At 42.8% G+C, this 26,320-nt stretch overlaps 1 long non-coding RNA gene across 1 annotated transcript in view; it reads left to right on the top strand.

Annotated features, from left to right (window-relative positions):
* LOC119115013 overlaps positions 1–26,320 on the top strand; it is an 85,257-nt gene that overhangs the window by 36,616 nt on the left and 22,321 nt on the right. Inside the window, exon 4 of the long non-coding RNA XR_005096091.1 lies at positions 23,363–23,477. This is a non-coding gene — a long non-coding RNA (uncharacterized LOC119115013). The remainder of the gene's footprint in view (positions 1–23,362; positions 23,478–26,320) is intronic.

Raw genomic sequence — 26,320 nt, 5'->3', positions numbered from 1 at the left:
GAGAAGCCAGCGCCGGCAGAGTGCCGGTCAGCGCCTGTCAATCACCATCACAAGGATCAGTTGGCAGCCATCAAGCCGGAGACGCCGCACCAATATGTTGCCCGTCTTCCATCTTTTTTGTGTTTGCGCTGACCCGACGGGGCGCCTCGCTGCCGGACGCTCGTCGCGGTTTGCTCGTATTTAACATATTGTCGAGAAGCCGAGGAACAAAGGCGGCTGCGGTGTTTGAAATAAGGACAAAATGTATTATTTTGATTGCCCGAGGGAGGCTCGCGATGCTGCCGTCTTTGTATTGGAGCCTATAAAGACGAGGCCGGCGCCGGTGAAGAGAGCAGTCAGAGGTGATCAAAGGAAACATGACAATACGTGGCGCTCGCTGTCAAACAAACAGCAAACATTGATTCTATCATCTTTACCCGCACCTGCCCGCTGTTTACCTGACACGAAGTAAACACCGCTCGTACTGGACACTTCTTATCTGCATTTCATTTGGCGCCTCGCCCTCGGTATATGTTGGGCTCTGACCTGTTCCCGCCGATAATTTCCTCCATTGCATTCAGAGCGGAGTCCGCCGCAGTCGGCTTCATTACAGCCAATATCTTAAATCACCTCTCGCGTGTTTCCCAACAGTTTGGGGCCCGGTCTCCTCTGAACGGCGGTCATTTAGATGTTCCGTCGCTGATTGCGAGTGCAGGTGGTAATACATTAAGGGACTGAGACAGCCCGTGGCACAGCGCTCAAAGACCTTTCTCCATTTGCGCTAAGTTTCCCCTCATATTCGGAGGCATGCCTTCTAATTAGGGAAAAGCGTTTGACTATGGCCGTATTCATGTGGGACGGCTCACTTTAAGTTGTCCGACAAGGTTGTTTTACATCGCGTATACTCTAGCGGGTCAATAGATGATGGCGAGGTCGAGGGAATTTCAAGAAGAAATTGTACATTAATGAAAGCAGAGAATGGCCGCGCAGATCATTTACTGCTTTTTTTTTTTCCTGTCATCGTAGTTTAAGCGGACGTCACGACAAGTGATGTCGATTGGGCGCCAGGCCATTTTGTGACGCGAGTTGACTTCTATATTCAAAAACAGGAAATCAGACACGTAATTTCAATCCTTCCCTGCTCGTTAAAATGCCGTTATTGCTCAGTGAAGTGGATTTGAAATCTGATTGGTTAGAGAAACAGTTTTGCTGTGAATATCATTCAAACTGCATGGGCCAGCACTTGTGAAGGCCCTGGGCAGATTACATTGACATGGCAACACAGAGAGACTCAAATCTGATTGGACGGGAAAAGAAAACACCTACAAACTGGAAACAATATTTTTTGTATTGTTTATTTTTTTTATTTTTTATAATTGGAACTATGACCAAATGAAGACAATCAACTGTAAAAACTGAATTAATAGAATTTCACACTTCCTATATTAGCATTTAGGCTTTACGTGTAGGCGAGCTCTTCTATCATTCTGTTTTTAAAAAGAAAGAAAAAAAGAAAGTCACTATTTGAATCAGAGTGAGTTTTACCACTCAATGATGAGCTCTTCTTGCAGGTAAAGCTTCAAAAAGCCCCCTGGTCCATTTCCATTCTAGCTTCCAGCGGTGTGAGTGCTATGACAGCCTCTTGGGGCCAAGGGATTATCGAGATCAGGCCTCCCCCAGCTCTACGCCTCTGGCCTAGCCCGTCAAGATGGCCCAGTCGGTGCCACAAGCCCCCCCTCCCTCCTCCCCCCCAGTGCCTTACAGAAGAGCCCACCAGGCGCACAGAGAGCAAAGAGGCACAGGGGACCCCTCTAATTGTCCATGCTCTGGGCAGCTCTCGGGCAAGCCGGTATGAAGAAGGCTACGCCGTCTCTAGGCTGCTCCATCGCTCGGCGTTGGGAGACGCTACGAACTGTACATCTGCTCTCAGGCTTTAGTTGCTACAGTTGTCTGAAAATTGAGATTTTTTTTTTTTTTGGTATTCATGACAGGGTGCTCAGGTTAGTCAAAGCTTGAGTTATGGCAGGGTCACATTTCCACTGACTTGAATAAGTTTATGAAATCTTAAATGTGAGGCAAAATTTTCGTTTTGCATGTCATCAAAACTTCCTGAATAGCATAATCGGGATGAAGTGCTTGGGGGATTCCGCACGCTTTTCACAAAAGTCTGTCTGGAACTCAGTTAAACCGGAGCGGATTTGACTTTGAACAATATTGCATGCAAATTAAAAAGTGTCATTCAGAATTTTTTTAATTTGTTTAAAATATTATATAAATATATATATTTATATAAATATATAATAATATATAAATATTGCATGCAAATTAATACGTGTTATTCTGAATTTTTTTTTTTTAATTTGTTTAAAATGACCCCATTGCCAGACAGGAACACGACAAAAATTACGACAAAACAGCTCACTGCCTATTTTATCCCCATATAAAGCCTTTTACTCACTCATAAAATAAGATCTCACACACACATCCATCGCACAGCACGCCGTCGATGTTGCTTTGAGGAAAAGGAAATGACTTTTAATTGGATGGCTAAGGAGCTTGCGCAATACGATGTGGCTAATGGCCAGCTGAAGCGTACGCGGTAATTACAATCATTTGTCAATCTTTTAAAACTTGATGCATACATAAATGTTATTGTGGTGCATAATTGCTTTTAGTTCCATTTGGCTGATCATGCATTCAGATTGCCACAGCTGTCTTGTCACGTCGCCGCCGCCTCCTGAGTTTCAACTCTATAAACGATATAATTCTTTCTTGAAATCATCCCACGCGCTCCAACGCCGCCCGTCAAGCCCGGTGGCCGCCGCGCCTGCCCGTGCGCGCATCCGAAGGGATAGCAAGCGAGGTGAACAAAGACAGGTGCGACAAACGCGAGAATGCAATCCGAGGATGAATGGGAATCCCGGTGCCGTTCGACATTCGTGCCCCCCCCTCTCGTCTGGCCCCCCCCTTCCTTGTCAGTCCTCCAGATTCCCCGCGCGAGGCTAAAGGCAGCTTCATTTTGCCGACTCTTACACACTTTGATTGCAGGCTGTATTCACAGCACTAATGTAGCAATTATTGTGGCCGTTTTAAATGCACGCCATTATTGATTGAATCCGTAAATATTCATATACATATTTAAATATCCTCCGATTCAGTCGCTCGACTGAATTGTATACTCCATTTTTCCTTATATGTTCCAAAAACATGATTCTGAAAAGCATTGGTGTGAATATGGCCATTAAAGAGACAGTGCACATATTTCGCCATTTACGGCAGGAAAATTGTCATATTTTGTCTATAATTAATTTGCTAACATTTTTCCCATTTAATATTGAGATTGGTATAGTAAGGTGAGATAGGTAGATTATTTTGACCCTTTAAAGGAGTGGGCGTGTCCTTCCCGTCTATTCAAGCAAAACGCCCCAAAATTGATGTTAGCCATGTGCGCCATTGTTGTCCAATAGCGGGAGCGAGACACCGGCTCCTATCAGGGTAATTATTGCGCGCGCATAATAAAATTCTCTTTTCATAAGGTCACTCCCAAAGTGTAATTAAAAAGGGCATTATAGATTATTTTGATTGACGCAATTAAAGCCAAAATGTAATTAAACGGGGCGCTAATAGCAGTGTTGGTCAACAGCATTTGTTTTGACGAAGGGATTTGCGTGACCCCCCGACACGGAAAAGTGAAAATACGCTTTTCATCGATGCTCCATTTTGTTCAGCTGCTCTGAAAGTTTGAATGGGACTTAATGAAATCTTTATCAAGAGTGATCATTGTTAGTAAGAGCTTGATTTGAATTATTATCTTTCTCCGTGTGGCGCATTAATGAACGGCTAGCATCGGCGGCGGCGGCGGTTTGTAATTTTCTTAAATTGGCCGCCTTATCGCCAGTCAAAGACTCGGGATTATCAGCGTCCTGACCACCGTGCCAAATTCCTTGTGGATGTACGTCTGTTCCCTGCACAAAGCCAAAATGAGAGATAATAACGCAAGGTTAAACTCCACAATTTTCTCTTCAAAGATGTAAGGAGAGCTGGCGCGCAAATGTGCCGCCGCCGCCGCTGCTGCTTTATGCGGCAAATCAGACCGGCGGGTCTGCGGGGGCATTAACATCCACTTGACTTTGAGAGCAGCCAACACATACATGTGGCTGACACATCAACTGTGTTGATCTCTGCAATTGTGTCAGCTCGCTGAATTCCGATGATATGCTAATGACCGCGGAAAATACGTTGCCCTAGTTAGCGTGCAGGCCACTTGCGTTTCGCAAATTCTATTTCCGAGGTGCGCTTGCATATTTCTGAAAATCACATTCATAATGTAATTGTCAAGAGGGGGGAAAGGCTACGCTCTGGTAAAAGGTAGAAAAAAAAAGGAAGGGAGATATTCTTTTATAAATCAAATGCGGGTGGACGACACTAAAAAGGTGCTTCCTTGAGTGTGCATGTCGTTAATCAAGATGTGCCGGTGGGAATTTAGTCGGAAGTGGTACCAAAAGAAAACTAAAAGTGAAGTGCTGCGTTAGCGTCCTAGCGGAACGTTTTGGGGCTCGGTTGGGCTCGGTGCGCACCACCAAGCGCCCGCAGCAATGCGCTGGAAAGAAATGGGCAGATATCTGTGGCAGCGCACGCCACAAACAGCGCTCACGCTGAGCTGAAAGCTGAAAGCCTCCCATCTAGCCGGGAAAAAGAAGCGACGCCATTTGTCACGTTGGGAGAACCGTGCTGGCGGTCTGCTTTCACAACATCAATCAAAAGTACAACAAAGTCCGGTTTTCAAAGAACTGCCAGGTAATTATTGTTACAAAATTCTATGACTTTTATATAACATCTAAAAACATTATGAGTCAGTTTTAGGTCAAGTACAAATGTTACTACGTATATCTGAATAATAAAATTAAATAAAATTACCGTATTTTCCGCCCTAAAAGGCGCACCTAAAAACCTAAAATTTTCTCAAAAGCCGACAGTGCGCCTTATAGGCCAGTGCGCCTTATATATGGATCAACTGATGAATTTGTTGATCCATACTGGTTGTACACAGTGCTCTGCCAAAATGTTTCAGTACGTTTTAGTACGACTAATAAATTACAAGGTCGCATCGCTTCCCAGCATTACGGCAACTGTAGTCAGGGGGCGTCACCGAATAGCTGTTGTACCCGCGAGGCTATTTCCTGTCAAAATAGGCTGCTCTGTTAATGTTTCGAGTAAATCTACGGATCGATATGGAAGGGAAACATAGGTAAGTAGTACCAATGCGTTAGATCGAACTTTAGTCAGTTCCGATCATTTTATAGGAGATCGTTTGAGAAACGCGATTGTTTACACTTTGCTGAGGCTCATGGGAGATTGCGAGGTGAGGCTCGTGAGACTTTGCGGATGGCTAATGCTATTGCGATAGCTGCTATACGTACCAGGCTATTTCATGTCAAAATAGGCTGCTCTGTTAATGTTTCGAGTAAATCTACGGATCGATATGGAAGGGAAACATAGGTAAGTAGTACCAATGCGTTGGATCGAACTTTAGTCAGTTCCGATCATTTTATAGGAGATCGTTTGAGAAACGCGATTGTTTACACTTTGCTGAGGCTCATGGGAGATTGCGAGGTGAGGCTCGTGAGACTTTGCGGATGGCTAATGCTATTGCGATAGCTGCTATACGTACCAGGCTATTTCATGTCAAAATAGGCTGCTCTGTTAATGTTTCGAGTAAATCTACGGATCGATATGGAAGGGAAACATAGGTAAGTAGTACCAATGCGTTAGATCGAACTTTAGTCAGTTCCGATCATTTTATAGGAGATCGTTTGAGAAACGCGATTGTTTACACTTTGCTGAGGCTCATGGGAGATTGCGAGGTGAGGCTCGTGAGACTTTGCGGATGGCTAATGCTATTGCGATAGCTGCTATATGTACCAGGCTATTTCATGTCAAAATAGGCTGCTCTGTTAATGTTTCGAGTAAATCTACGGATCGATATGGAAGGGAAACATAGGTAAGTAGTACCAATGCGTTGGATCGAACTTTAGTCAGTTCCGATCATTTTATAGGAGATCGTTTGAGAAACGCGATTGTTTACACTTTGCTGAGGCTCATGGGAGATTGCGAGGTGAGGCTCGTGAGACTTTGCGGATGGCTAATGCTATTGCGATAGCTGCTATACGTACCAGGCTATTTCATGTCAAAATAGGCTGCTCTGTTAATGTTTCGAGTAAATCTACGGATCGATATGGAAGGGAAACATAGGTAAGTAGTACCAATGCGTTGGATCGAACTTTAGTCAGTTCCGATCATTTTATAGGAGATCGTTTGAGAAACGCGATTGTTTACACTTTGCTGAGGCTCATGGGAGATTGCGAGGTGAGGCTCGTGAGACTTTGCGGATGGCTAATGCTATTGCGATAGCTGCTATACGTACCAGGCTATTTCATGTCAAAATAGGCTGCTCTGTTAATGTTTCGAGTAAATCTACGGATCGATATGGAAGGGAAACATAGGTAATTAGTACCAATGCGTTGGATCGAACTTTAGTCAGTTCCGATCATTTTATAGGAGATCGTTTGAGAAACGCGATTGTTTACACTTCGCTGAGGCTCGTGAGACTTTGCGGATGGCTAATGCTATTGCGATAGCTGCTATATGTACCAGGCTATTTCATGTCAAAATAGGCTGCTCTGTTAATGTTTCGAGTAAATCTACGGATCGATATGGAAGGGAAACATAGGTAAGTAGTACCAATGCGTTAGATCGAACTTTAGTCAGTTCTGATCATTTTATAGGAGATCGTTTGAGAAACGCGATTGTTTACAGAGGGCTCGTTGGTTATTGGCTAGTGGATGCATACCGCAACCCTAGTCAACCTCAGTTTGATGCAGTATAGCTTCTATTTTATGCGCCTTATAAGCCGGTGCGCCTTATATATGGACAAAGTTTTAAAATGGGCCGTTCATTGAAGGTGCGCCTTATAACCCGGTGCGCCTTTTAGGGCGGAAAATACGGTAAATTAAATAAATAAATAAATGAATAATTAAATTAAATAAATAAATAAAATGTAGGCTGTGATTTTCATAAAGCACATTTAATCAGCCAAAATACAAATATCCCATCAAGTTAATCTGAGAAAGTTAAATCAGTTAAGTTAAGATGATGGATGGATAGATGCTTGGTATATTTAATTTTCTTGGCTTGCACTTAAAAAAACATTCCAATCATCTTTCCTTTCGTTTCATCAACATGCTTATATTGACTCTAAAACAAGGGGAAATCAAATCATCTTCCATTCTATTAAAAGCCAGCCCATTTTGCATCCTTCAGACTTGGAAGGAGGAGGGGGCGGGGCCTGGCCCAGCTCGAGCCCAGTTGAGATTTGACATCCAAACGTGCGATTTCCTTTTGTTCCGCCGTCTGCCATTGGGCCTGTGAACAGTAGAGGGCAGCTTGAATACATAAATAAAAATGGGCTCTGTGCATTTCTCTGTCGGCTTCAGCCGGCCTTCATTTACATGCTGTCTGTCACTTTCAGGCCTCTTGGGTACGTACGATAGTCGCCATCAGACGAGGCGCGCCGGTGTCATTGACTAGCCATTTTGATATCGCTTTTGAAAGTCCGCAAAAAGTGAACCTCTTTTTGTCACTTTTCAGAGCCAAGCACAAAGACAAACACGCTGCTGTTTTTATTGTTAAACCCGTGTTCAGACAGCGCCCCCCCCTTTCCGTCCGCCCCCCCTTTCGCTGCGGCTCAAGACGAATCTGCCAGCGTGTGCCCGTGCTCTTCATCACTGTCAGATGCCCCATGGTGGTCCTCCTCCTCCTTCTCAAAGTGGGCACCAACTGCTGGCTGGAATTATTCCTCACCTCCAAAAACTCTCCCCGCCGTTTCCAGATAAATGTGACTGTAGTGGCCGAGGAGTGTTGCTCATCCATCTTTGCACTGTGGAGTGTTTGCTGAAGTAGACACGGGCTCTAATAAGCTACACAGTCAGTGTCAGGATGGCCGCTATTGACTGGACCGCCACGGTAGAAAAATGGGAGACATGAGCTTTTTTTTTTTCTTTGCTGTTTTTGGGCTTTTATTTGAGAGTAATGCTCCTCAGCTCTGTAAATTGAATACACCGCCAAAGTGAAAGCAAAGCCAAGTGGACATAAAAAGAAAAAAAAGTCTACACACCCCTGTTCAAATGCCAGGTTTGCTGATAAATAACAACAAAACTTGCTTGGCCTAGTAGAACCAAATTTGAAAATTTATTTTTGGCAGAAACACAAATATGACGTTTTATTATTTTGTAAATTGTGGTCAGATTCAATAATCTCACATCAGTGACGAAATAGAGAGAGACGATTATTCCTGAAGTATGAATACATCAACCCGGCGCGCAAATGACAAAACAAGTCTTTCCCTGTTGTGCTAGCTCATTGGCTGTTGTTTGGCTAGTTCAATTAGTCGCGTTAAGAGGGCTCCCTTGATTAATAAGACGCTATTTCGGTCAGCACGAAGCCGAGTGTCCGTGTCGAAAAGGCTCACAAAGCTTCGCCGTATGATCTGTGCGTCTGCTGGGCGGAGAGCGCGGTCGTTTGAGGTGTACGTCGACACCCGCTGTTAAACAAGTCGGCCGCTGTTCCAACAGTCAATTAGAGACGATGCATTGTTTGTTTGTTTGTCTTCATATTTATTGTCCTTAACCTCCGGGCCTTGTTTGAGCTTTTTTTTTGTGGTCATTTTGCCCATATAGATTTTCCAGATTTTTTTTGTTGCTATTACTGCAAAAAGTTTTTTTTCTAAAAACTAACCTCCATACGTTCTTCAATTCTATCAAATCTTGGCCTGATTACTTACGATGAAATGTCTTCTCCTTTTCAGAGCAAATTGTAGCCAGTCACCATTAATATGCATTTTCTTTAACTCGGCCAACTTCATTTTTTGAAATGGTTTTGTAATTAACAAGTACTGTAAGCCAAGCTTTAAGATGTCACATTTATTGTATTTTGCTATCTCTGAAATTCAGTCCTGAAACAGAATGATGTGTGTTTTATAGCAGCTGTGATAAGAGGCTTACGCTGTGAAAATCTCTATATAGATCATTTGACCAACGTCTTTGGTGGCCGCTTGTTAAATTGGTTTCACCCGCATATTTGGGCCTTATTTAAAAGATATCTTTGAATAATGGTAAGCAGTTTAGCTCATCTGAAAAGAGAAGGGTGATGCAAATGAACTCCATTTCACTCGCTTTTGTTTAATCTATAATATTGTACGTTTTTCCGCAGCCTTTTTTTAAATTCCGGCAGAGTTTATAGCTTTTACATTCCGGCAAGGATTAATACAGCTTAGGCGTACCTATCTTGAATTTGAGTCAGCCTAGAATTTCTTGCATTACAAGGACATATGAGAGGGCACTTTATTAAGTACATTCGCACAATCTGTTGAGCTCTGATTTGACCCAAAAAAAACCTTTACAAACAAAATAATGCTCAATTTGTCTTGACTACTTCTCTTTTTTTAAATGTACCGTAACCAAAAAACTTTTTAAATCGACAACTCTCGTCCAAGAAGAAACTCAGAAGCCTGTTAGCTTGCGAGCTAGGCAACTAGTGGCTAACGCCTCGCAATGACCCCGGTGGAATATATTCCAGCCACCAAAGTTTTTAAAATGATATATTTTCAATGTGTGGGCATAAGAAAGTTGCTAAAAAATTTGCATTCATTTCCCAGCAAAGAACTTCAACAATATGTTTGGGATTGTATTTTTTTTTTTTTTTTTTTAAACCTGGCAGTAGGCTGTAGAACACAATTTGATCTAGCTCCGAGAGAGACAACATATTTTCCCAGTATGATGCAATACACAGCAACCACAATACAATATAGCTCGCCGATACGCAGTATTGACTTCCCCGTAAAGGCGTGCTGCCGATCCGATTAGATTGTGCCTATAATATTGTGACTAATTGCCCATTATATTTTGTATAATATGCCCATTCCTTCATCAATGAATAAAATATGATAAAGCTTCCCTCTCAGAAACTCATTGGGATACCACTAATTCCATTAAGATTTATTCAGCTAAAATATTTAAACATCTCATTATACCGGGCAGCTACTCTGAAAATGTTGCTGTAAATACACAAATGTGGAAACAATTGAGCAAAAGCTTTTTTTTTTTTTTTTCCCACTCAAGATGTTAGCAGTTGGAGTGGTGGGCAGGTGAGATGTTTAAGCTTGTCACACTCACATCTGTTTGGAATAACAATGTGCATCTGCTGACAATCACGATATGGGAGGCAGCTGGATTTTGCTCGCACACCGAATAACCAGTAAAAAATGTCTTGAAAATGGAAGCAGTCAATCACAAAGAAGCAAAGTGTCGTTAAAAAACGTCTATAAAAAAAAAAACTCGGAAGTTTGTCATGCTAAGGTCAATTTAAAATTTAACACATTGCCATCTAGTGGCTGACAATGGAATCACATCCAATTTAGAATGCAGAACAAAGTAGTTTCAGGACCATTTCTTTAATTCTCATTTTGAATTAAAGTGGCGAGTCTTTATTATTATTCTTTTATACAATTTTATAACAAAATACAATTTAACTGAAGAAGTGGATTATTATTGCAACTTTCTCAATACTTGACCTTCTCGTTCTAAGTGGGCAGGTCCCTCAAGTGGCCCCTGTTTTGACAGCATAAGTAAGTGCACCTTTTTGTAGCATTTCTTTCCCCAAGTGACCTATTCAGTTAAATCTGTTGTGAAGGAACTTGGTTTCCAAGCATCCGCCTCCAAATGTCAATCCCTCAAAATGCGACATTCACATATTTGTAAGCACTTTAACATGACATCAATATATTACTGCTTATTGTCGAACATCTCAAATCCAAATATTTTCCATCGGGGGTGGTTTTTGGGGGGAAATATTTTAGTCTCGCACAAACGCTGGCTGTCAACAGAGTTCCCGTCATAAGCGGCGGTACCATCCTGTGCCTGGAGCGTGTATTCTTTTTCAGCCGGAGCGCATTCTGGCAGCCGCACGCACGCACGCACGCACGCACGCACGCACGCACGTACGCTGGCCGAGGTCAAAGCTGTCACTTCAGAGGGCATTGTGGAATCTCAGCCGGCGCTGGATGATGTGGGAGTGCTCCCGACAATGGCCCAGATGTTTTCAATCGGCCTCACCCTGAAAATTCACACAGGGCCACCGGAAGCCTTCTTTAAAAATGGGAGAGAATGGCTGATTAATTGAAACCTCTGCTGACACTTTCACCTGCAACTATTAGCCTCAAACTCGTCTCCTCGCATTTGCATTCACCTTCTCCCCCGCAAATTAAATTGCAAAAATGCTCTGCCCATAATGAACCACTCGTGTGCGATAAAACGGATTTTGACGCTTTTACGGCATATTTCAAGGACAACATAATGTTATATCGCGGATACTTTTTTTAGCGCTAATTATGAGAATTCACTCAATTAGCAGTAAAAAAAGGGAGAGGAAGTAAAAGTCTCCAACCAGTATTGGCTTTTTATCCAACAGCTGTAAGAAAATATTTTGCATAACACACACACGTGATAATTTCATTTCCCGTTTTGTCATTTGTGTGCTCTCAATAGAAATGAGTAGAGAGGAATTTCTGTCTACATGTGCTGCTCCATGCTTTGTGTTTATTTCAGCTGGCTACTCGAATTGATCCTTGTAGTATGAGAAATTCTTTAAACTGTGGGAAAAAAAAAAAATCACTTTTGTGCTTGCGCTCTTCTCTGAGCTTTCTGCCACGCTAGGAGCAAAGTTGTTGAATTGTCTGGGCTGTACGTGCCGAACAACCCGCAAGGCTGTCAGGTCGCATAGCAGCAGGTGAAGGGTCAATCGGAACACTTTTTTTGGCCAGCGGCCCTCCAACACGTTAATCCTTCCATACTAGCGAGCGCCATTGTTTCATGAAAGAGAGCATGAAAGTCACATTTATCCCCTGTTCGGCTGAAACTGAAGATAAATGCTATTTTTCCACCGTGTGGAAATGACCGCGCCACGTGAAAAGAAATAAATAAATAAAGCAAATGTGATGGATGACAATATTTAATTCTATATACTTGCACTTCACAGAGCATAAATGAATCATCCTTGACTTCACCGCAGCGAGACAAGGCGTGCCTTTTCCGCCGAATGCAAATTACTACAATTTGGAGTGTTGTATTCAGCGGGAGACCGCCGCTAAATGGTCATACAAGCTCGTCACAGATATTAAAATAAATTATGTCTGATTTGAATTTTAGTCACGCCACATTAACTAATAGAAAGTTATTAACATTTCAAAAGAGGAAGGGGGAAAAAAAAGCTTTTGGCTGCAAAATTAACGCTGGCTGGGCTGACCTGCGTGCCATGCAGCCTGATGGGCGTAATGACGGCATAATGGCATATTTACATTAAAATCCGGCCAGCTAATATGCCATTCAGAATGGGCGGCTCACTCGAGGATTATTTCGTGTGGCCCGGTGGCCTCTCGCTCAATGTTTCAGCCTTAAACTAGTAGAAAGTAGAAAGTTCTCATTTCATGACTATTGATGCGCTTGGTCCGTGCGGCTTGTTGGCCACTGCCCCTCCCCTCCCCACCTCACACATTGCGGCCCTCAAAATTCTCTGTCGTTTCAACCCGTTTATCTTTCATCTCGTCCGGCTTTTCCCGCTTGGCTCTTTCAAGGCAAATGATCTTGGCACTTTACAAATGTCAAAATCCTACTTTAGCTGTAGCTTCACAAGGCTTGTTGGGGTGGATGAAATTCTTAACCGCAAAGATGAGGTGATGAAGTGCACAGCCCCTCCAAAAGTATTGGAACGCCATCTATAGGTATAAATTCCATGAAATTTAATTTGCACTTTTGTCTCATATTTATCTTCTGATCTGTAACACAAATGTCTTCAGTATACAACAAAAGCAAAGAAATTGGCCGTTCCATTACTTTTGGAGTGGACTGTATATAATCAATTTCAAGGCCTTGAAACAGTCTCAATACTCTCGAATGGCTGCCGGTAAAAATGAAATGCAGCAATGCATGCAGGTAGAAAATAAACAGTAGTCATTTATTCTTTATCCTCTGCAAAGAACGACGTCACTTGAGATGTCCAGGCAGCCGCCACCAAATTAGAATTGGTTTAAGCATCCAGGCAGGAAGGAAAGTGTGAATTTAGTATAATTAGCCTATATACTGCCCCCTGGTGGCCAGAACGATGTGTGTAGAAATGAGTCACCCAAAAAATGACTTGGAGGGCCGTAATGGGCCCACAGGTCTTGGATTTGACACCTAAGTGTTAAGGCCAGTTCTTTTGAATTGCTTTTTTTTTTTAGATCTATTATTATCCCACTGCCTCTACTTGACATTCTGCAGGTGGGAGTCGTCACGTCTTTAAAAAAAAAAAAAAGCAAAATGACATCTTCTGTTGAGCATTGCCGCTTGTTTCTCAGACCCGGCCGGGTTCGACCTGACCATCTGCTCCCCTGCTCCGATGAAGCTCCGCTTTTGGCAGCGTTCGGACTTGCTCCATTGGGCTCCATCTCAAAGGACAAGCGCTATCATCAGATTTCTGTCGGCCACTCAAAGCCAAAAGCAGATAGCGGCTTGCTAAGAAGGAGAAGGAGGGGGGCGGGGCTGAGGGGACAACAATAACGCAGCGTCTCGCCGGCAGCCGGCTACTGTCACTTTACAGATGGAATCGCTTCACAAACACGGAGAATTAATATCCTAATGAAGCTTGGAGTGGCCATTAGGTTTGGGTAATGTGGCTCCAGGGGCCTGCGATGGATGTCCGGCAGCTCCGGGCCCTTATTTGTGCACAGTCACCTCGGACGGTGCCTTTTATTAGGGGGGCATTAGAGGCAACAGACAGATAGCGCTTTATTACGCTTGTTCCCAGGGAGCCGTGCTCTACCTGTCACCGACACACAACGCATGCTGTGTTAGTTCATTTTACAGCTAAATATCTCTTTTACAAATGTCTCCGTACGCTCAGGCTCGCCGCCCCGTCTCGCTCGCAAAGGGCCCTGCGAATTACACCAGTGTGGGGGGGAGTGTCAAAACAGGCGTCACTGGCGGCCGTTGACAAAAAGATCAATATTTGTACACAAATAAATGGGAGCAAGGTGGAGAGTATATTGTGTTTGTAAAGAAGCAGGCCTTGATTACTTTGAAGTGAAGATGAAATGGTGGGGGGGGTGGGGGCGGGAACTCAGTGATTGTAATTAGAAAAAGAGAAATAATTCTAATGTAATAGCACACCTAAGTAAAACAGTAGACACAAAAAAAAACATTTTTAAATTGAGGTGACCAGGATGAGTTCATGATATCGCCATGGCAACCTCTAATTCCCAACGTTATAATGGTGGATTCAACAGGATGTGTTAAAAATGTATCAAAACACACGTTATAGCTTGTCGCTTTTGTTAGCATATAATTATGATAAAGAAAATCATATTTATTGTAGTCGCATGCAAATACACAAGTGGAGAGCGCAACACTACTTCATTTTAGGGGCGTAACGATGAATCGATTAATCGGCAACTAATTAATTTACAAATAAATCAATTGTTTTACCTTATTAAATTTACAATTATCCAAATTCTCGGAATGTCAGCTTCTCGAGAGTATACAATTCCAATTTCCAAAGCGATCCGATTAATTGACGATTCACAGCATCGTTATTTGCGCGACTTAAATTTTGGTCGTGATGGTGAGGACAAGTTTTGGGACTAACATCTGGATCGTCCGCTCGCTTCATTTGTGTAATGGCGCAAAGTGGATGTAATCATCTTTCACGTGTAACTGATCTTACTCTGTGAATTAATACACGACACGTTCATCCCATTTTCCATCTGCACTGGCGCTGACAGCCGTGCGCCTGCCTCTGCTTTTAATCTCGAAACAGTTTCGGGGTATGATTCGCTCTCCTCTGTCACTTGGCTCCGGCCGAGAATTCATTTTCAGTGGGTCAACTGTTTCAGAATGTCATCTTTGACAGGACGCAGCCAGCGCAATGAATACCAGAGAAGACATGGGCTGCTTTTTTTTTTTTTTTTCCTGGCCAGTCACACGATCTCCATGCACAACAAGTCTCACAGTGTACATGTTAAAATCAATACTTAATCAAAACACTCCTCACTCATGAATAACAACAACAGAAGTGTTAAAAATGGTATTGGCGAGGGGGGGGGGGGGGGGTGGCTGCTGCCACAGTCAACTAATGAAGGTTATGTAGCATGGCAGAATTCCGTAATTGCAGCGCTCACGTGAGGTATTAGACGGGATGTGGCTAATGGAAAACAATCACATTGAACATGGCTCCTTGCTTGGAGCTGCTCAATAAGTGAGCAGCAGGCTGGCTCATAGCGAGCGGGAGGTGACCATGCGGAGGGGGTGGGGGGGGTTTAATGTGATCGGACTATAACAGACAATCTATTTACAGTGTGCTCTGGGGAGCTAATAAACAAATGTTGAGTAATTTCAGCCAGCAGTAATTACCCTTGCAGCTGACAAGGAGAGCGCGCCACTCTCTCCTTCACCTCCGCCTCGGTCCGGGAGGTGCGCGGCGGCTCCTCCGAGCGCGCCTCCGACGTGTGGCCGGCAGCCAGCCGTCAAAAAGCAGAGCCGGAAACATAACAAATGGTTAAATGCGCGGGATTTGCCAGTCGGCTGCAAAGTGTTTGAACATTTCCCCCCACATAATCCAATTAAACGGAAACTCAGGCAGCACAAGTTGAACTGCCTTTATGCTAATTAATATGCGCGCACATCTTGGCTCCCTTCAGCCACATGCTTTTGAACTCTAACCCCATTTAGAAATCAGCGGAAAGCAAAGAACAAATATTAAGTTGGGGCGGGGGGGGGGGGAGAAATTACGCCGCGGTTTGGATAGGCAAAGAGGGGCCGCCGACATCTTTATCCGAGCGGCTCAGCCGTGATCCTTCAGCTTCGCTCAAATAGATTTTTATGCAAATATGTGCTTATCGATCGTCGAGCCTTTCCTTGCGCCCAACGGGTCGCAGAGGACCTCATTTAATTAGTTAGAGGTAATCATTACAAAATAATCAGTGTTTGCATCAGGAAATAAATGACGAGAGACGCACGTGTTTCTGTTTGGATGCTTTCTAGTAACGGCGATTTTTTATTTATTTAGGTGTTTTGATTTTTTGATTGTGATTTAATATGCAATCAGATTTTACCCACGAATATGGAAGATAGCATGGTAAGCCGGCGACGGCCTAGGAAATGAAGACGCGGGTACTATTTTCCCGCTAATGTGCGCCGGGAAGCGTCACGGTTCTGCTCTGTCGCAGTTTCCAGCGCATTAGCCTCACTCCGGCCGGCCGTCCATTCGCCTGTCCCCCCCCTCTCCCCCATCTTCCCCTGACCAGCATGGCACAAACAATGCCACACATCACGTCCCCGCATCCTCCCCAGAATAACAAGGAGGGGAGTGCAGGGAGTGCACGGGCGTGAGGGGCCGACAGACGGACGCTGAGCCGGCCTGTCCCTTGCACTCAGACGGGCAGATGTCCCTCTTTCCCATGCAGCGTGGCCGGCTGCTGACCGGCCGGGCGGACGCTGAAATGAAGAAACTTGAGAGCTCCTCGGGGGGGTGAGCTGGTCATTTGATGTCCAGCACCGGGGTAGGGTGAGATACTGAATGAGCTGAGGGGGGAGGGAGGGAGGGAGGGAGGTAGCCTCTCCAGTCTGTCACAAAAGGCCAGGCTTGACGGCTGGGAAGGAGGGAAAAATACTGAGCTCAGGCAGATCATCAGCATCATCCATTCTTTTTTGTGATTGTGGAGCTTGAGTAGCCTGAGAAAAAACAAAGGATTGGGCGTCACTATATACAAAACTTGATGGTGTTGAACGCCAACTTATTGTCATCGGGATGCATCTGAATTTGTGATTTTAAAAGTGGCACGATACAGACAAAAGTATTGGGACACATGGCTTGGAAAATGGAAGAAACTACTAAATGCTTCTACCAAGCCAAGCCAAAGTAGCACATGAACTCATTCATGTTCGAGTAGGGTTGAGATTCTTTGTGTTCAGCATCTCCCATTGAAATTGAATGGGGAATTTTTTTATTGTCCAAGTGCTCCGGAGAGCCTTGCGGCACTATTATTGCTTACCTGCTCCAGATTGAGCGCAGCAGCCAGTCCTCCGTCGGCTAAATGCAGCTTGAGGTTCAACCACCCCAGCGTGAATGTTGTCATTAATAAGCGGCCATGCATCACACGTCCGTCCCCTCGTCTCCCTGGTGACAAAAGCCGGCGGTCACCAGACGTTGGAAACCGCCGGGCGCTTGTTTCCGTTTTTCTGAGGGACGGCGGTGGCCGGTACGTGTGTGCGTGCGTGAGTGAGGACGAGGTGCTCGGGGTCCATAAGCCATCGCTACGTAGCTTTCATCTTGGAGGAGATTTGGAGAGGTTTCAGACCACAGAGACTTCTTAATTCTCACTAATTCATTTGTGTTCCAGATTCCCTGGGCCCGGGATAACCTGAGAATGATAATGAACCCGCAAGGGGAGTGCACGGTCCCTTGCCTTTGAATGTGCTCGGAATAGATTCACATAATCTTTACCGCTCAATCGTTTCTGGAGAAGACTCTTATTAAGGGTAATTTTTTTTTTTGTCTTAAGGTGTCCTGTGAGTTGGAAAGCTTTAACTTTGTCCGCCCGACACATGCAATATTGATGTAACCACGAGAAAAGAGGTGGGAGCATGTTTTTTTTATTTGGAAATCAGACTTTATAATGAATATTTATCTGAGAGCTGGACAAAGAACATCGATCAATAAACTCCACTTACCAGTTTCTGGGAAATTGAGCGTCATCCAAACAATATATTATCATCACAAATGAGAATGCGTGCTATTTACATTTATGGATTCAAATGACACACCTGGAAAAAGTCATCAAGCGCAACCTCTAAAGATTCAGTTTATATCAGACGATTAATAAGCAAATTAGCGTTTAGCATTAGCTTCTGATAACCGGCCCAGATAATAAAAACAAACATACTTTATTGAAAAGTCCGAAACGATTCTAATGGAAAGCCAAAGTCAAACACAAGAACTGTGATGCAGACGTGCTAAACGTGTTAACAGCGAGCTCACAGTGTGCAGTTTTTATTCTTCCTCAAATGGTGGACTTTACAGCTTCTACTGTATTGTTGGCATTAAATCAGTCAAGCAGTACAGTGGCCGTCAAATTGCTGACAATTTTACAACGGTTGTCCCTTGTTGACTTATCCTCAGCCACTCTTTTCTTCCTTTGAGGGATTTTCTGGAGGTTTACAGGTCTGACGGGTAGACCGCCAACTCCTGTGTGAGAAAAGCCGCCTCGCTTCACGGCCGGGCTCATCTTTGGTCAAACAGAAGTCAGCTTAATTCGGGGGGTCTGCCTCTGGGAATTTCAAAGGAGAAAAAGCTTTGAGTGACGCCGAGCTTGAGCTCCCTGATGTTGGTGAGATGAATGAAAGCGAGGTCTAGAGGCGAGAGGCCTTCTCACACTCCCACATCAGTGGAGGTCTTTTAAGATCTCATCAAGATAATTATAGAGAGCTCGCCGGAATACGCGATGCTTCGGACGAGTCAGGGATGGACGTTGTCGAACGGCGGTCACCAACATGATGCAAAAAAAATAAAAAATCATTAATGAGAAGACATTGTGATTTCCTCTGAATATTGTCCATGAAAATTTTGTAAATATTTTTAATTTTCAAAACTTTGTGGAAGTGAGGAGCATGGGCCAATATAAAACATTTTCTTGACCAAGAAATGGAACAATCTTAATCACAACATTCAGGCATCTACAGAAATTGGCATGAATGAAGGTGTTCGGTTTGGTCCTGAGCCAATGTCGGATTTTTTTTGTTTTACAAACCTTTTGACTTTTGCAAGAAAGACTCGTGAGTAGAAATCATCCCGAAAATATTCCACCACCTGCGATTGGCTGGCGACCAGTCCGTGGTGTAACTCCAGCTCCAGTTCACCTCCTGAGGACAAAACGCAAAAAAAAAAAAAGTTCAAGAATAAACTCAACATGATTTATAAAAAAAAAAAAAAAAAAAGGCAAGCATGAGAAAAGGCTGTAAGAAACAAAACCGACAAACATTTGATTCCTTCCTCCAGGTTGTTCTTGAAATGCAACAAAATACTTATTGTGCTTTTGCACAGCACATTCTCGTCTAGCCTTGAATAAGAAAAGAATTTCATATAGAGTTCAACCTTTTTTTTTTTTGCATGAGGACAATTGTGACATGCGAGTTGTTTATGAACTAGAAAAGAAAGCCCACCCACAAGAAGTGTTATCAGCGGGGTGGTTGTTGCGACACGTACCAACAAGCTCTATCTGATCCGCCGTCCCGCTCGGACACATGATTAGGTACGGCAAACAAGCCTGAAATTGATGACTCAGCCTCCGGTGACAGGCAAGTCTGTTTGTACGCTGACAGTCTCCATCAAATGGGACTTCCTTTCCCCGACAGCTCTTTGTAATCTGATTACATTTCCAGATCTGTCTTGACTCACATCTGGCAGTCAGCCATGCGAGCCAAGGCGGGTGAAGGGACACGCGCACACACCGCGGCAAAGCAAGAAAACGGGAAAAAAAAAAAAAACATTCCTGCCAGTGCGCTGGCAGCTGCACTGTTGTTGTCAGTCCAATCTGTTTTTGTGCACCTCAAGCTCGCCCACAATAACACCACGCCTTGCTGCTGATGTCATCACATTTTGACAAAGCTCTCAATTGCTTTTGACCTTGATTTAACCATCTGCTTTCTAATCTTTTATTTTCCCGTCTAACTGCAAAAACGACCCACACGTTCAAAATTGTTGCTTTTTCTTTGGCTTGCTAAGCCGCCAACCCGATTTGCTAGAAAATTAAAAATGATGTCGCTGTTCATCTATCCAAGCCGACAATGTATACTGACAGACAGAACAATGAAACGCTCCTCCGAGGTACAATTAACTCGCTCAACCTTTTGCCATTCATAAAACAGAATCGCGGCTGAGTAAAAAAAAAAAAATCTAAAAATAGAAAAATCAAAATTAGCTTTCGATAATTGCACTCTACTTTTTTGCCTTTTCAATCTATTAATCGTTCAGCCCCTCAAGTAAGCATTTTTGTACTTATGGTAAGGAGGCGGCCGCCCTCCTCTTATATTCTCAGTCAATGTGACATTACAAAGTGTCTTGTTTCACAGATAGTGATGAATAAACAACACACTGCGCTGAATATAAACTCTGGGCAGTTTGACATTTGTCTCTGATTTTCCTATCTGCGCTGGAAATGACAGTCTATGGAACATGTAAAAATGCCATGGCAGATGTGAAATCAATTTGCATTTCCCCTAGTGGCGGGATAACACGGCCCCTGTCAGGGGACTCTGCAGATCTGCCGGCGATAATGACGTTATAGAGGGCGGCGGCGGCGAGGATGAAAGTGGAAAAGAGTGACGTTCCGTGTTTCCCATGATTGCCTTGACTGGGCGGCGAGCGGCCAAGGAGCATGTGCTCGTCTATCTTTGCTCCCCATTAGCTCCTCTTGTTCTCTGCTGGGGGAGGGGGGGGGGGGGGGGCATCTGACCAGTCAGCTCTTGCCTCCCTCACAGATGCTAGTTTATATTTTTGGGTCCCCTTTAACTAATTAATTACACATACTCAAATGAAGCCGCTAAATTTGCCACGACCTGCATTAGCACTTCAAATATAACCATTAATTAGATATTTCATAATTAATATACTAATGAAATATCTGGTATCAAACAATTACGCAACTTTTGATGCTAACCATTAATTGCAGACGGTAATTAATAAAAGAGAGATAACTGACCCAAAGGCAATTAATTGAGAAAAAGGGGAAATTTTTAGTTTAGCTTGTGCGTTTATCAAGTCAAAAAAGTTTTATATTACTTTTGCGGGATTTGGAATATAGTACTCGAGTACTAGTTTTGTCTACTCTGCCCACCCGCGTGGACGGATGTCTCATCATGTTGTTCCCGAGAAGACTAATAGCTGCTTCCTTCATACCATTTTGTGAAAATGTGGCAAGGAATTACATGAAGGGGTATTTTGAAGAGGCACAACCCAGAATTATTGTGGTTAAAAAAAAAAAAAAAGAAATAAAATGAGGGGCCAGGGGGCAGAAAAATGCACAACACAAATCTAAACGACATGGCTCCATCATGTCACATTATTGGATCCACTTAGACGAAAGATGTGAACGTGTGACCACTTGACACTTTAGACCAGAAAAAGGTTTGACCTAAAGATGAGACAAATTCGCATAACCGCCTTAGATGATGTACGAGGTGTGATTGTTTGGTTTTTATTTTATGTTACGTAACCGTTTTTATAATTGCAACGCGATTGTGGTGATATTGAAAAACACGTAACGAGAAATTTAATGAGGAAAAAAATTCTCTTCCGTTAGTAGAAAGAATAAAAAATTGGAAGTGGCAGTACGAGACAAAATGGCCGCCCCAAGAGCTGAATCAAAAGGGCTTCATTCGTATTCCGAACGCCGCGTTTCGACAAGCTGGGGGCCGCCTAGAACATATTATAGTCAAGAACATTTTCAACTTCAACATTTCCATCCGATTTCCTTCCAAATTCTCCTGAGAGGAGGTCCAAGAGTGCATTAGGACAAGGCAGTCATGTATATTACGGGGGTTACACTCGGAATATATGAAGGAGACGGGTAGATAATGAGATTTCCCGAATCTAATCAACCTTTTAAATACCTGAAGAGGTGCAGCCGTGCGTCCACGGCCTCAATAACAAGTCTCAATTTGTCCAAAACATCATTTGACGCTCGTGGCGCTAACACGCCTGTGTGGTGTTTTTTTTTGGGGGGGGGGGGGGCGGTATATGGCAGGAATTACGCTTGTCCATACGGTTTGTTAGCACCGCAGAGATAAAACTTTACATGTTGCTCCCAATTAGCACGGCAGTGACCATGCGCCGTCTCCCGTGCGCTGCTTTTTCTTCTGAAGAGGGCCAATTTATGTGAAGACTCATGAGAATGTGAGAAGGGAGGGAGATATGGACTTGAGAGATAGCGTGTGTGTGCGATAGAGAGAGCGAGAGAGAGGGAGGGAGGGAGGGAGGAAGGGAGGGAGAACGGGAATGGCTTAAGCCTCCATTCTGAGCGGAGAGACAGGTCCTATTAACATTTAACAGCATTTGTGCAACTTGGTGCCGAGGTTATGATGCAAATGAGGAGAAATTAAAAGTGGCCAGAGGTTTGTCATTGATGGATTGCAGGCTGGCAGCGCTCGCACTTCCTCGTGTCCATCAGAAGAGATTACTGTGTAATTAAACCTTATTTCTGGACTCTCCGCCGCATAATTACTTTGTGAATGTAAGCGTGGTCTAAAAGCGGCGGGAAAAAACGCTTTAGCATTTAGCCGAGCGGTCACCGCCGCGCCTTGTGTCAGATATAGCCATCAGACGGGAGCAAAAGAAGTGTCACTTTTAATAAGAGGAAAAACATTACATGAAACAGAATGCTTATTATGGGGAAAAATTAGCCTTTAAAAGTCCTTTTTGGCTATTTGCATAATTTATGCCCCCCCCCTACCCCGTCATTCACGCAGGAGGGCTGCGAGCTTTGGACAATTTCCCCTCGCATTTAAATAGATTGCACATTTAAGGCTACTTAAGGAAAATTATCACTTTGCATATTTTAATTGTTACGAAGGAAGTGATTTGAGAGAGGTCCGCGGCTCATCCTCTTGAGCCGCGCGCTTTGCCAAGCCGTCTGATTTGGCCGCTCGGCGCCGCCGCTCGCCAGATAACCTCCGAGTTCACGCGCATCCACTCCAGTTTCATCAGAATGCAAATGAAGCGGAGAGCGCCGTGGCGCGCCCGTTCTTTGATATTTACAAAATAGCCACTAATAACTCCAGTGGAATTTGTTGGACGCAACTTTACTTTTCTCTTATCGCTCTCGATTTGCTTTTTAAGTACAACAGCTGAAAGGGCACGTTAGCCAACGGCATCTGGATGCGCCGATATGCTGGGATGTGGTTAATTTAAATAAAAAAACAAAATGGAGGACTGTTAAGTAATGTTTTCACTCAAGTGTATTTTGATGTCATTCTGAAAACAGATTGACAGTGACACATGGCTTTGCATCAAAAGAGGCGGAGCCACTTCTGTGCTATTTCTACCTCCTGTTTTTGGTTGATCAAAATTTTGATCCAACAGGTGGTATAACTGTGGTTAAAAATTAGGCTGATTTTAGTCCCAGCTTTTTCTAAGAAGAAAAGGGAGCAACTTTATTTTAATAAGAGGTCACCATAGTGAGTGAAAATTTGTTCAGCATATATATATATTTTTTTCCATAACATTTTTTTTTATTTTTGTCCAGGTTTGGAACTGGCAGTGGTCGGGAATCTGCATATAGAGCTTTCTTGCCTTGGGACTCAGCTGGATGTTATTGTTCGCCCTAACCGAGGATGTGAACCCTGATCTCTGAGTTCAAGGTCAGTGGTGTTACTCAACATTTTCGTAGAATGTTACATTAAATTAACTTCAACCTCAGTGCACACATACACAAAAACCCACATCTGAAATGCTGACCAGCTTCAGCCCGCCCAAATCCAATCTTCAACCCAAAAAGTAGAAGTAACCCAATCTGCTCAAAAACTGTCAACCATCAAACATAAACAACTTTAATTGCAGTAACACTGCAACACTCTCAAGTGCCATCCGAGCGAACCACTTCAGCATAAAACTTGAAAATCAATTGTGCACTTACCTTAGAGACGCCAGAGGTGGTTCTCTTCATTCTTCTGCTTTTGCTTTTGAAATGGACGGATGGCGGCGAGCACTTTTTTTTTAAACCTGTCTGATGGCATTGGTTAGTATCAAGACAAATAAATGACATTAATTTCTGCAACGTTTCTCATACGTACGTGATATTTAAGGTACAATCTTTACTCAGATACTTCCTTCTTTGTTCGGTAAATGCCAGCCTGTAGCATCGCGCATGAGATCAGCGAATGCACAAAGAGACCAACCCCCCCCTCCCTCCAGCTCATTATTATGTCTTAATTAACATGACATAACATTTAAAGAGCCGCATGTTTTTATGTCTTTGCCTGAAATATCATTATTGACTTGCCTCTTTCAGACTATACAGACAGTGTGTTTTTCATCCAAAGTCATAAAACCATAATTGGGAAATCTATTAAGTGGCTTTAAACAACATTTATAGGCGGTGCCGTTATGGTGGTTAAATTTTAAAACTACCATTAGGCTCCGAGATGAGATGCGGTTATTCCCTATCAGTGCTTTATTTGCTAATAATAATAATAATAATAACAATGAGCCAGCCTTATATGGGATTAATTGGATTTTTTTTTTTTAGCTCTACAGTTACAACATTACGTTGGTTATTTCTTAGGATGAGAGTTTAATTTGTTCTCTGACCACGCCTTAACTTAAAACACTCATGAAATTAATTTTCCAACAACAACAAAAAATTATATTGTAATGAAGTCTAAGTCTTTGTAATTATAGAATCTTGTGATGTGCATGACTTGGCCACCGGGAGGCATTACGATACAGTCACAAAGGCACAAGCAAAGAAGACTTTCACAACTACTGGAAGTCAGTAGTTTTGTTTTACAGATTACAACAATTTGGACTTCTTAAATGTCGACACCATTTTCTTTAAGAAAAACAAAAACACCAGATGTTCAGGAAAAAAATGGAACATTTTTATTTAGTATTTCAAAAGCCTCCATAAAATTAAAATACATTTAAAGTCACTGTACTATGGCAATACATACACACGTATAAACATGTATGTGGTGCTTTTGATGTACTGTAGGCCATAAGCAAATGTACAATAGATACAGCTATGTGCAAGTTATTTGTACTGTACATAGATAAGAAAAGTCCAAAGCCCCCCCTAGCCCCCTCCCCTCTCCGTGCACACTTGGAAATTGGCACACCCAAATACACGGACTGACATGACAATAGTTCACATTGGAATTTGTTTTTTTTTCTTTGGGTGGGGAAATACATCTTTCACTTTTTAGAAGGGCATGAATCCAATTTTGCTTTCTTTCGCCCATCAACGCAGTCGTCAGTGTAAATAAAGACAGTCTTTACGAGGTAGACTGTTCAGTTTCAAGGGCACATTTTTTGTCTTTTGTTTGTGTGTGTGTTGCTGTTTTTCCATCCTTTTTTTCCCCAACAAATGCACGTTAAAAAAAAAAGACCTACAGACTACATCTACAACATGTAGCGATATGAGGTAGAAATGCAGATAAAGAAAGATTACCAACTACATAACACAGAGAAGTCAAAATAGGAAGCGAGCCAAAAGAAAAAAAAAAAGAGAGACAAGCAACAAAAAAGAAAAGAAAAAAATCATCAGCGTGAGGATTGATGTGCTTATCAAAGATTCTGCTCAAGTATCGCCGGTGACCACGGGCCCTTCCCGGCGCGTCACCCTTAATAATGAATGACAAATTATAATTGCAACATTGACAGCAGGTGAAAAACACACACGATCCATTTGAATAAACGCGAAACTGATCTGACTGTCCTCGTTTGACAAGTGCTAACAATTAAAGCCACACAAATTTGGCTCCTTAGCCTTGTGCCATACTTGAGAAATATTTTCAAAAAAGCTCTTAAGGGCTTCTTGTCGCCTCCTCGTCAAATGAAATAAATGTAAATTGCCAGGTAACGGTGCAAGATTGGTTGTGAGGCATTTTCTCAACAATGATTGGACTGTACGTTAAATCCAACAAAATGTGATACAAACTGAGAGATTGGGTCCATTTCAAAATATCAACATGTTCACCACGCTTGTGTTGAGCTTTCACACTGTCCCAAAAAAAGTGGTTTTACTTTGGCCTCAATCAAGAAAAGTGCAATTATTCATTACATTGTACTTTTGTCATTCTTTTTTTCTGGTCAGGGAAACCCAATTAGCAAAAGAGAGTTAGAGATGAAAAGAAACAAACTAAAAAAAAAAAACTCTTACAAGTGTGACATTTCAATTTAATAACTATGGTCAACATTATTTTTTTCAGAGAAGCAAGTAAACGTTTAAAGATTGTTTTTTTTGTAAACCAAAAATATGAAAATAATTATGAAAAAATACAAATATCCCACAATCCTGATGTGATGGATAAAAGTAAGACTTTTTTTTAAATCAATGTTAAAAATGATAATCTATCTCTCATAAAAAAAAAAAGTTGACCAATTGACCAGTGTAAGACTTACACTATCCAGTCGCAGTAAGACCCCCAAAAAATATTTATGAAAACATTTTGGAAAAATTGTGGATTCTTGTTAAAATAATTCA

The sequence above is a fragment of the Syngnathus acus genome, chromosome 21, assembly GCF_901709675.1.
Source record: "Syngnathus acus chromosome 21, fSynAcu1.2, whole genome shotgun sequence".
Lineage (NCBI taxonomy): Eukaryota > Metazoa > Chordata > Actinopteri > Syngnathiformes > Syngnathidae > Syngnathus > Syngnathus acus.
Note: the sequence above shows the minus strand (reverse complement) of the source record. Positions and strands in the feature narration are given on the sequence as shown.